Source organism: Vespa velutina, chromosome 15 (genome assembly GCF_912470025.1).
Source record: "Vespa velutina chromosome 15, iVesVel2.1, whole genome shotgun sequence".
In the NCBI taxonomy this organism is placed as follows: domain Eukaryota; kingdom Metazoa; phylum Arthropoda; class Insecta; order Hymenoptera; family Vespidae; genus Vespa; species Vespa velutina.
Window position 1 is genome coordinate 2958205 of NC_062202.1, and position 10583 is coordinate 2968787.

General features: G+C 31.4%; 1 long non-coding RNA gene across 2 annotated transcripts in view; it reads right to left on the reverse strand.

Moving 5' to 3' along the window:
* Window positions 1–783: 783 nt before the first annotated feature.
* The window catches only part of LOC124954365, a 31313-nt gene continuing 21513 nt past the window's right edge, over window positions 784–10583 (reverse strand). For both annotated transcript variants that reach the window (XR_007102526.1, XR_007102525.1), the window contains 2 exons: window positions 4675–4893; window positions 784–2135 (listed from right to left, as the gene is read on the reverse strand). This is a non-coding gene — a long non-coding RNA (uncharacterized LOC124954365). The remainder of the gene's footprint in view (window positions 2136–4674; window positions 4894–10583) is intronic.

Sequence of the window (10583 nt, forward strand, 5' to 3'; positions counted from 1 at the left end):
GAAAAAATAATCATTTAGAAACTAAATTCAAACATATCGATCGGAATAATAATAAAAAAAAAAAAAAAAAAGAAAAATATTATCAGCGATTAAGAAATTTAACATTTCGAATAATGATAGAAAATAAAATTTATATGATCGCTCGAAAAATTATTATACGTAATATACGCGATAATTATACGTAATAATTGCACGTGAACATTATTTGACTACATTAAACAAAAGCTATTTCTATATACGAAGTCAAATGAGCGTTTTATTTTTTTGTAAAATAAAATCCGAGAATATTTCCACAAGTTAATATTTCACGAATAACTAATTAATATATCGAATAAAATAGAAATTTTTTTCTAGTAAAGTATATACGAATTACTGTATGTAAATAAACAAAAAAGGAAAAAAAAAGAAAAAGAGAAAAAAAAAGAGAAAAAAATTGTAGTATACACTATACTATTTACTTCTTTTTTTTTTTTTATTTTAATGTATAGAATCCATTCCTGTTGCACTTCCAACATACAATTGTACACTCTGTATATATATATATATATATATATATATATATATATATATATATATATATATATATATACATACATACATATTTATATACATCATATATATTTTAATAAATACATGTATGTATCTGTGTATCTTTTTTTTACGTCTACCTATTTTTTCGTTTCCTTTTCCTATTATTATTTTTTTCTTTTTTTTTTTTGTTTTTTTTATAATTACCATGTCGTTGAAGAAAATAAGATTAAAAAAAAAAAAAAAAAAAAAAATAGCTGCCAACGACAGGGTTGGTACACTTCACAGGACCGTATATAATACGGAAGTATCATGCAGCAGTGCTAGTGAAGTAACAGTAGAAGTAAAAAATAAAACGTTTGTCGACATCTACAAATGCCACTCTTTACTTGGAACAGATATTGATACCTTTTCGTAGCACTGCTTCTGCAAGAAAGCTTTTAATAAAATGGTAAAGAAGTGTTATACGTCATCGTAAAAAATGGCACGTCGTGTATTAAATAGAAAAAGAAATATCTATTGATCTTTTTATCCTCTTCGCCGAATAATTTACGGTCCTCTCTCTCTCTCTTTTTTTCTTTCCCTCACATCCTCTCTCTCTCTCTCTCTCTCTCTCTCTCTCTCTCACTCTCTGTCTTTCTCTTTGTATGCTTTTTCTGAAAATAATAAATAAATGAATATGACGTCAATGGAAGTCCTTCTTGAGAAGACATATCTCGTTCAATATATTTAGAGAGCTTTGATGCTAAATTTTAGTCGATTCGTAATAATATTTCCAATTAGTAACTATACAAAGAGAATGAATGAATGGGTTGAAAAGAAAGAGAGAAAGAGAGAGAGAGAGAGAAAGAGAGTGAAAGAGAAAGGTTAACGAGTTTCCACAATTCTAATTAGTTATGGTGGTAGATACGACGTTGAGTACAAAAGCACAGTCGTTGTCATTGTTACTAACAATACAATTGTCCATTCTTTGACGAGTGCATATCTTCATTCAAACAATACCATTACGTAGTTACCTTTGAGTAAGTTTTATCGATAATCAAGCAAATACTATCGTCTCGCGTCTATTCTTTAATTTAATCGCTTACTTATTAATTACTTCTCAAAATTATTTACATTTCTACGAATAATTATGAATATTAATAGGCATATTTCTTTTACCTCCTACCCTTCCTTTTTTTTTTCTTTTTTTTTTTTTTTTTTTTTAATACACAATTATAAATATACGTACGTTATACATCACTCATATACAGTTATAATTACAAAATGTTATGATATTTCATTAAAATAAATATAAAATGATCACTCAACGTGTAACAATTTGATATCAATGAATTATTTACGAAATATTTGTAACGTTAGAAATATTTTTTTTTTCACAGATAAAATACCGACGAATTATATATTCTCTTTTTATCATTAACATGTCCGCGGTCTAATCCGCGTCCAAACGTCACTCCTCTTGAAATACCAACCGGGGGGATTTTCTTCTCTCTTAAGCACTCAAACAAAGACACGAGGGACATTAGGGTTGCTTGCCACTATTCCGACGTTCGTGGATCCTAGATGGTTGGTACAGTCTACACCATTTTGGTCTCGGTGGGATACTGTAATACGAAATACACTATCGTTGATGAAAAGTGAAAAGTGCCAATGCGAAGACTTTATTTTTAAGATAAAGAATCGATAGAGAAAAATAGAATAAAAAAAGAAAAAGAGAAAAGAGAAAGAAAGAGAGAAAGGAAATACTTTAATCTTCTTCTTCTTCTTTTTTTTTTTTTTCTTTTTCGCGATCCCCTCGCCTCCTCCCTCATCGCCGTATAAGAAAAAGAAATAAAGAATTGCAAGTGAATCATTCAAAGATGAAAAGAAAAACATGAATAAAATATTATAACAAACAGAAAATGAATTACAAAAGGAATCAATAATTGTAATTAATGAAATGATAACGATTAGACAATTAGAGAGAGAGAGAGAGAGAGAGAGAGAGAGAGAGAGAGAGAGAGAGAGAGAGAGAGAGAGAGAGAGAGAGAGAGAGAGAGATTAGTGTTAGGAAAGCAACCTTACGGAAGCATGCACGTAGACAGAGGAAAATCGATCAATCGCATAATAGCGAGTATACTACGTTAACAGCTTCTAAAGCGAAAGCACCCTTGACCTAGGTCCAGGTGGCTTAGATAGTGTGCTCCATTGAGACAGGTTGTATTAGTACACCTGTCAACACCTGCTGCTCCCCGTTTGAATCGCATTGATAGTCGATTAGCATAAGCACCCGTATTCTCTCTTATCTACTATAATAGTATACTCTATGTATACTTATTCTGAAAAATCATCATGAAGCTTTTTAATTCACAAATTTTAGAATTATTTCAATTGATCGTTTAATTAAAATTGACATTACAATTGACTTTTGTCAAATTCTTTTATGACCTTGTTTAGTTTAAAAAAGAAAAAAAAAAAAAAGAAAAAAGAAAGAAAGCAAAAGAAAGAAGAGAAAAAAACGAAAAGCAAAAAAAAATAAAATCGTCTCCCCCAGTTCAAAATTTCATACTAGAAACAAAATCATTCGCTCAACTTTACACTTTTAATAGTTTAACCATAACGAGAATTTGACTCTTGTTTCCTATAGATTGTAACTATTGCCCAAATTGTCCCACACGAATTCACATATTTATATGCGTACACACAAACACACAAACACACACATACACACAGGAACACTCATATAGATACACCGATCGATATATCAGTGACCTTTGTTAGGGTAACTAACCCTATGAACCGGACGATGTTGCTCGTTAATTAACAATTGCTTAAATAACGCGATAAGGGCGATTATATTACAATCGAACGAGTTAAACGAAGGAACAGGGAGAAAGGGGGAAAGAGGGAGAGATGTACGTTATCTCAGTTGTACGATTTAATGTTGCTTCAACGAGAATTCAATCTTCTTCAAAAGTTAGGATACATAAAGGATATAATTAAAAAAAATAAATAAATAAAAAAAATAGTGAATTATATACATATACGTATATTGATATATATATATATATGTGTGTGTGTGTGTGTGTGTGTATATATATATACAGTGAAAGAAAGAAAGAGCAAATCTATGGCCCATTTATAATAGACAGAGAGGATGGTGAGAAATCATGTTTGAAGAGGATTCCAGAGGCGCACTTTATCTCCGGACACGTTCTTATCGGTGACAGGAGCAAACTGACGCTGTGTGCTTCCGAGCTTATGAATGAAACATGGACGGGTGCCTTAGTAGGAACGGTGAAAAAAACATGAGGAATCGCTCGATCTCGCTGGATCATTAGTTCGTGAAAAAAAAAAAAAAAGAAAAAGAAAGAAAAAGAAAATGGAAGAAAAAAGAAAAGAAAAAGAAGAAGAAGTAGAGAACGTTAAAAAGTACAAATGTAGTCGTTTATCGTTATTATTGCGTTTATTATAATAATAATAATAATAATAATAATAATAATAATCATAATCATAATTGCTATTATTACTGACATTGTTGTTATTATTATTATTATTATTATTATTATTATTATTATTATTATTATTTTTATTTTTATTATTCTTATTATTATTATTATTATTATTATTATTATTATTATTATTATTAGAATCGGTAAATCCAGGCAAATTTCGCTTCGACGCCCAATTTCATTCGAGCTAGCGTCCGTAACAAATGATGAATATCGCTTCGGTCTCCATACCTAGCAGCTACCTACTGCGCACACGATGTAGCAAATGTATCAAAATCAGATTTGCCCTGGCCTCGTTCGACCCACGCAGTTCCGATTATACTGCGCTCATTACCGAGCTATACCATTCAATTCTACAACCATGCGAATCTAATGGTTTCGTTCGAAATCAAAAGAACAAATAATCATTCGATTTATTATATACATATGTATGTACGCATGTATATATATATATATATATATATATATATATATAAATATATATATATATATTTTTGTACTGTTGAAAATAATTCTTCTTTCTTTTTCTTTCCCTCAGCAATTATTATATATTATATATTCAGGATAGAATGGTTTTTCCCCCTCTAAATGTTAGAGAAGGAACCGTTTAGAAAGCCATTAGACAGATTTTCCGGGGGTACGAAAATCCCACCTCTTTCGAGAAAACAATACATTTCCTAACTCCGCTGTGAAATGGGAAGCTGTTTCGACGCGCAAAGCCTCTTGACGAGACGGTGCGACGGTGGTTGCCAAGGAATTAGCACCACTTCATGAATTATAGCCGCATCCTTGGTGAAAATGAGAGGAAAAGCTCTTGCTAGCTTCAGCTCGTTCTCATTCTCGTTCTCATTCTCGTTCTCGATTTCCTCGTCTGGAAAATTAAGAGATTTATATTCGAAGGCCGTTCTAAACGATGCAGATAAATCTCTCGATTCTAGCGATCTCTTCTCCAATATCCCTACGACTTATTGCACATGAGCTAAGAGGGTAAAGAGGGTGAAATGGGAGTAGGAGGATAGGTAGAGAGACAGGGTAGGATGGTATACAGGGACGGAAGGGAGGATACGGAAGGAGGGACCGAGGATTGAAGAGTAGAAAAGAAAGAGGAAAGGGTGAAAGGACAGGGGGAAAGGATAAGGAAGGGAATAATATCCATCCTTTACGCGCTTTCCATAGAAAACTTCAAAATTGTCAGCATTGTGCTTACGCGATCGTGGATGAATAGGCACTAAACCGAGCGTGTATCGTTCGCCTTCATACAGGATGTACCCATAATACGTGGTCATAACTTTGATAAAAGATAGGTGCGTTCGATGGATAAAAATAATTCAAAAAAGAAAAAAAAAAAAGAGAGAAAAAGGAGAAAAAGAAATAAAAACAAGAAAAAATAGAGAGAGAAAGAGAGAAAAGAGAAAATACTCGAAGAAAAATAAATGTTTCATTTTATTCGTGTAGCTACGCTTTTAGAGTATGAAAGAGAAAGAAAAAATAAATAAATAAAAGAAAAGGCTTGATAGATAAAAGTCTCGATTACGATAATGTTATATATAATGTTCAAATTTAATTGACGTACATATGAAAGATTATTCGAACGCGCCAGGTATGAATTTGATTTGATACGAAAACTTTATATATATATATATATATATATGCAATATGATAGACTTTCGTATATCACCGTTCGTTAAATATCACATTGCGATAACTTCATCGGAAGCGTCATCAAATGAATGTCTCGAAGGATTCGAGTTAAGATTTATATCATGGAGAAAAAATAATAGCCATCTTTCTATCTTTCTCTCTTTCTCGCTTACGATATCACCTTAAAGGAAGAACGTTCTGCCTTCGTCGTAAATTTTGCGAAGGTTCTACTGCTACAAACACGAAGAGGCAGGTAATATCTCAACAAAAATGACATCTTTCCTATAGTTCTCTCTCTTTTTCTACCTCTCTCTCTCTCTCTCTCTCTGTCTCTTTCTCTCTCATTTTGTCTACTCGTGTCTGCCTCTCTATATCTATCTATCTTTCTATCTATCTATCTATCCATCTATCCATCTATCTATCTATCTCTCACTTTCTTTCCACTCTTCTTCTCGTTCATTCGTTCGAGACAGTACTCTGAGATTTCTGAACGACATCTTGGAAAATATGACAAGCGGAACAGGATTATTATCGTTTCGCGCTAGATAGAAAGGATCGTTGATGTGTACCGAATAGCTAATTTCGCTGACATTATCTCCGTGCAGCACGCTAGGTTAACGTATATAACGGAATATAATTCGCAGGCTCACTTCACAGTGTGAAGCGTGGATTACCTTCCGTGGAAATAATACGTTCCATACTCGTGAACAGGTTAGAGATCGAGCTAACGCTTATAATGCCCATCAATGAAAATTGATTTTTCAATCAATCGCATCAATCAAAATTGATTCTTCAATATTGCGTAAATGATAATTCATTTTTCGATATTTCATCGAGTCAAAGTGATTCAATAAACAAATACATATATATTATTTATATTTTATATATATATATATATATGTATATAATAATTATAATATTGTATCGTACTTATGCGATTTAATATATAAATATACATATATATGTATAAGTAAATATAACTTATTTATTTTGAAATAACTCTTAGAGTTGCAGAAGAATTTAGAAAATATAAATTTTATAAAGAAAAATGTTAACAGGATTATAAAAAATTGTAATCATTTTAGTAATGAATTTACATTGATATGCAATTTATATTATTATAATAGTGTTATATAAATATTTGCAATAAATAGTAGGATAAAAATAGTCTGTTTTTTAGATCATATTATTCAATTACATTTTATCTCATGTTTTATCCTTTAGATTATATATATATATATATATTACTTGTATAAGTGAATATAATGTTATATCAATTTTATAATAATTCATAGCTTGTTTACACAGTTTATTAGAATCCTAACTAATTTTTATACATACGATTGAAATCAACTCCATATTTGTATTTATCGAAGTCATAAATCTAATCGATGATTCCATTGAAACATTTTTGTACAATTCTAATCTTTCCATGTAACAATATCAAGGTATAATAACACGCTGTAAATCCATAAATAACATCGAAATGAAATGCATGCCATGTTGGTCGATAAAAAGTGCATATGCGAGGGAGGATTGAGGAATGAGAGATAAGGTAAACAAAAAAAAGGAAAAAAGAACCAAACAAAGAGAGAGAGAGAGAGAGAGGGAAAAACAGAAGAAAAAAACAACAACAAAAAAAGCAGAGAAAAAGAAAAGAAAAAGGAGAAAAAAGACAGAAGAAAGAAAAAAGAAAAGAAGAAGAAAAAAAAAAGAAAAAAAAACAGAGAAAAAGAAAAGAACAAGGGAAGTATGAGGGGGAGAAAAAAAAAGAAAGAGGGATAGTATGAGAAAGAGATAGAAATAAGAAGAATAAGAGAAGAAAAGACGAAAGAAGAGAAGCACCACTGCCTATCTCTCCTTTCAATAAGATTCCGCGTGAACGAACGGTGGCTCATGCCAGACGCGAAGTCATGCTGGCATATTGAGAATTCGAGCTGGCTTCTATATATATATACTTATATATATATATATATATGTATATATACGTGAATGTGTATATATATATATATATATCTATCTATCTATCTATCTTTATCTCTCTCTCTCTCTCTCTCTCTCTCTCTCTCTCTCTCTCTCTCTCTTTCTTGATCTCGATCTCGATTTCTCTCCCTTTCTAGTCCACGCTTTCGTATATTCGCTTCTAAGAGGAATGCCGTTCTGATCTCTCTCGATTTGCCAAAACGGCACATCTGCTCTACCGTTTGCGTACTTGAGAACGAAGTACTTACTCGTGGCTCCATCTCTCTCTCTCTCTCTCTCTCTCTCTCTCTCTCTCTGTCCCTCATTCTCTTTCTTATTCTCTCCCTTATTCTCTCTCTCTCTCTCTCTTTCTCGTTTGCTTCACTGGACCGATCCGGAGATACGATCTTTCCCCCCAACGTGATTTATCGTCCAGCGAGAATCGCATTTCCAATACCGCTGTCTTACCGATTAAACGTCTTTGCGGAGAATAAGACAAAGAGAAAGATAGAGATATAGATATATAGATAGTTAAAGAGAGAGAAAGATAAAAGGAGGAAGAGAGAGAGAGAGAGAGAGAGAGAGAGAGATAAAGGGAGAGAGAAATTCGTTCAAGTTTATGCGAGATTAAGCTTTTTCTTATATCCTAAATGAGTAAGAGAAAGAAAAAGAGATTGATAGGAGAGAGAGAGAGAGAGAGAGAGAGAGAGAGAGAGAGAGAGAGAGAGAGAGAGAGAGAGAGAGAGAGAGAGAGACTGGACCAGATCGACAAAACATATAGGTACTATTCTATAGTCAATCTATATAAAGCAAGAGGATCATTTATGCACGTCTCGATGCTTTAATTACGATCACGGATAGGAAGATTAAAGGTAGGATTAAATCAAAACGACATTTAAATCAATTTATAACCTAAAGTAAACACAAATAGTTTATATAGTGATCGATTTATAATATTATTTATTATCAGAATGAATGAATGAATGAATGAATACAGGAATGAATGAATGAATGAATAAATGAACGAACGGATGAATGAATGATCGAATGAAAGAGAAAGACAAAAAGACAGACTGGGATGTATATATATATATATAATACATATATAATATATATATATATATATATATATCTCCTTTATTATACAGTTTCTTCGACCAGAGAGAATCATTTGTTAACGTCTGACTACTATAATTACGAGCAGAGAGATATCTACGTAATTAAAGGGAAAATGTATTAATGAGTTGTCTTAAACAAAAATTGATTTCACATCGTTCCTTATATATCCTAATTTATTTTAAGAAAAAGAAACGAAATTCTTTGTATTATAAAATTAACATTAGCTAACTGGAAAATTTTTTGTCAGGATCTTAATTACAGGATGAACCAGGATTTAAATGGACGATTTAAAAAAAATCAATTACTCCTTCTCGAAACTTTTTAAGCTAATCTCTTATTTCTTTCTTTTCACAATATAAAACACTGCAAGTTTAGAAACTTTGGTTTCATTCTGTGCTTTTAGAAAAAAAAGAAAAAAAAGAAAAAAAAAAGAAAAAGAACGAAAAAGAAGATTCTATAATAAACTCGAGTTCGTTGAATTTTCCACACGTAGATTTCTTCATCTCGTTAAAATATCGTCTATAATATATAATCTCTTATAAAAAAAAAAAATCTCGTTAATAAAATTAAATGCGTATAAGAAAATCAATCGTTGTTGCGTTAGTGAAATTTTTCTTTCGAAAGCATTTAATGATCCAAAAAAAAAAAAAAAAAAAAAAAAAAAAAAAAAAAAAAAAAACAAAAAGACAATAAAAAAAAAAAAGAAAGAAAAAAGAGAGAAGAAAAAAGAGAGAGAGAAAGAGAGAGAGAGAGAAAAAAAGAACAAAGAAAAGAGAAAAGGGCAAAGAAAAATAAAGAAAAAGTAAATGATCAAATGGTATCAACGTATTTGTCGTTTCTTTTAAACGTTTCATAAGAAGAACGAGCTCATGGAAAAAAGAAGTCCGTAGCGATGGTTCGATGGTAATACGTTAGTAAAGAAACGTACGACATCCATTTCTCACTTTGGCAAGTTCGCGGTCGCGAGAACGATCGTAACGGAGTCATCTTGTTTGCGATCAATTGGGAATTCCATGAAAGATGGATGGTGGTCTACGAACTCGGACAACCAAAGTAAAAACTTGATGCTATTCGTTCGGATACTTCAACTACGTACTATAGTGAGAAACGGCTAAATTCTCTCTCTCTCAGTCTGTCACTCTCTCTCTCTCTCTCTCTCTCTCTCACTCTCTCTCTCTTTCTATTTCTCTTTCTAGATTTCTATCTCTTGATCCTCCTTTCAACGAAACGATTACAAGCCTTTTCCTATGTACCAACATCACTAGCATAGCCTTTTCGCAAGGTCAAAAGGAAAATACATTGAAACTATACAGAGAACATTCGATACGGTACCGATATGCTTTGATCTATATTCCTCCTCTATTTACATGATCGTGTATGAATAGAATACATGTTTTCTATGTAATCTTCGATATATGTATATACTCTACATATATCTATATAAAATGTCTGCCTAAAGATACTATCCGCAAAATGGAGAATATCATTTTTTTTATATCATTTCTATCTAAGCACGAAATATTTCTAAACAATTTCTCAAAATAACTACTTTTATATTCCAATGAAAAAGAAAAAAGAAAAGTGAATTTTATTTATATACTTTATACATAAGTTATGTTCGTTTATATCTTTAAAAATCTATTGTCGATAACAATAATCGAATTTTTAACATTATTAAGTCGTTAATTAACGCAATTAACTTTAGGGCAAAGTTCCTAACATTAGGCAATAATTTTAACACAGTTGTGTAAAAAATATGTTTACATCTTGAAAAATCGATCGAATTTTCGATAATCGATATCGATAATCGAATTTTTAGTACCACCTAAGGTTTAATTA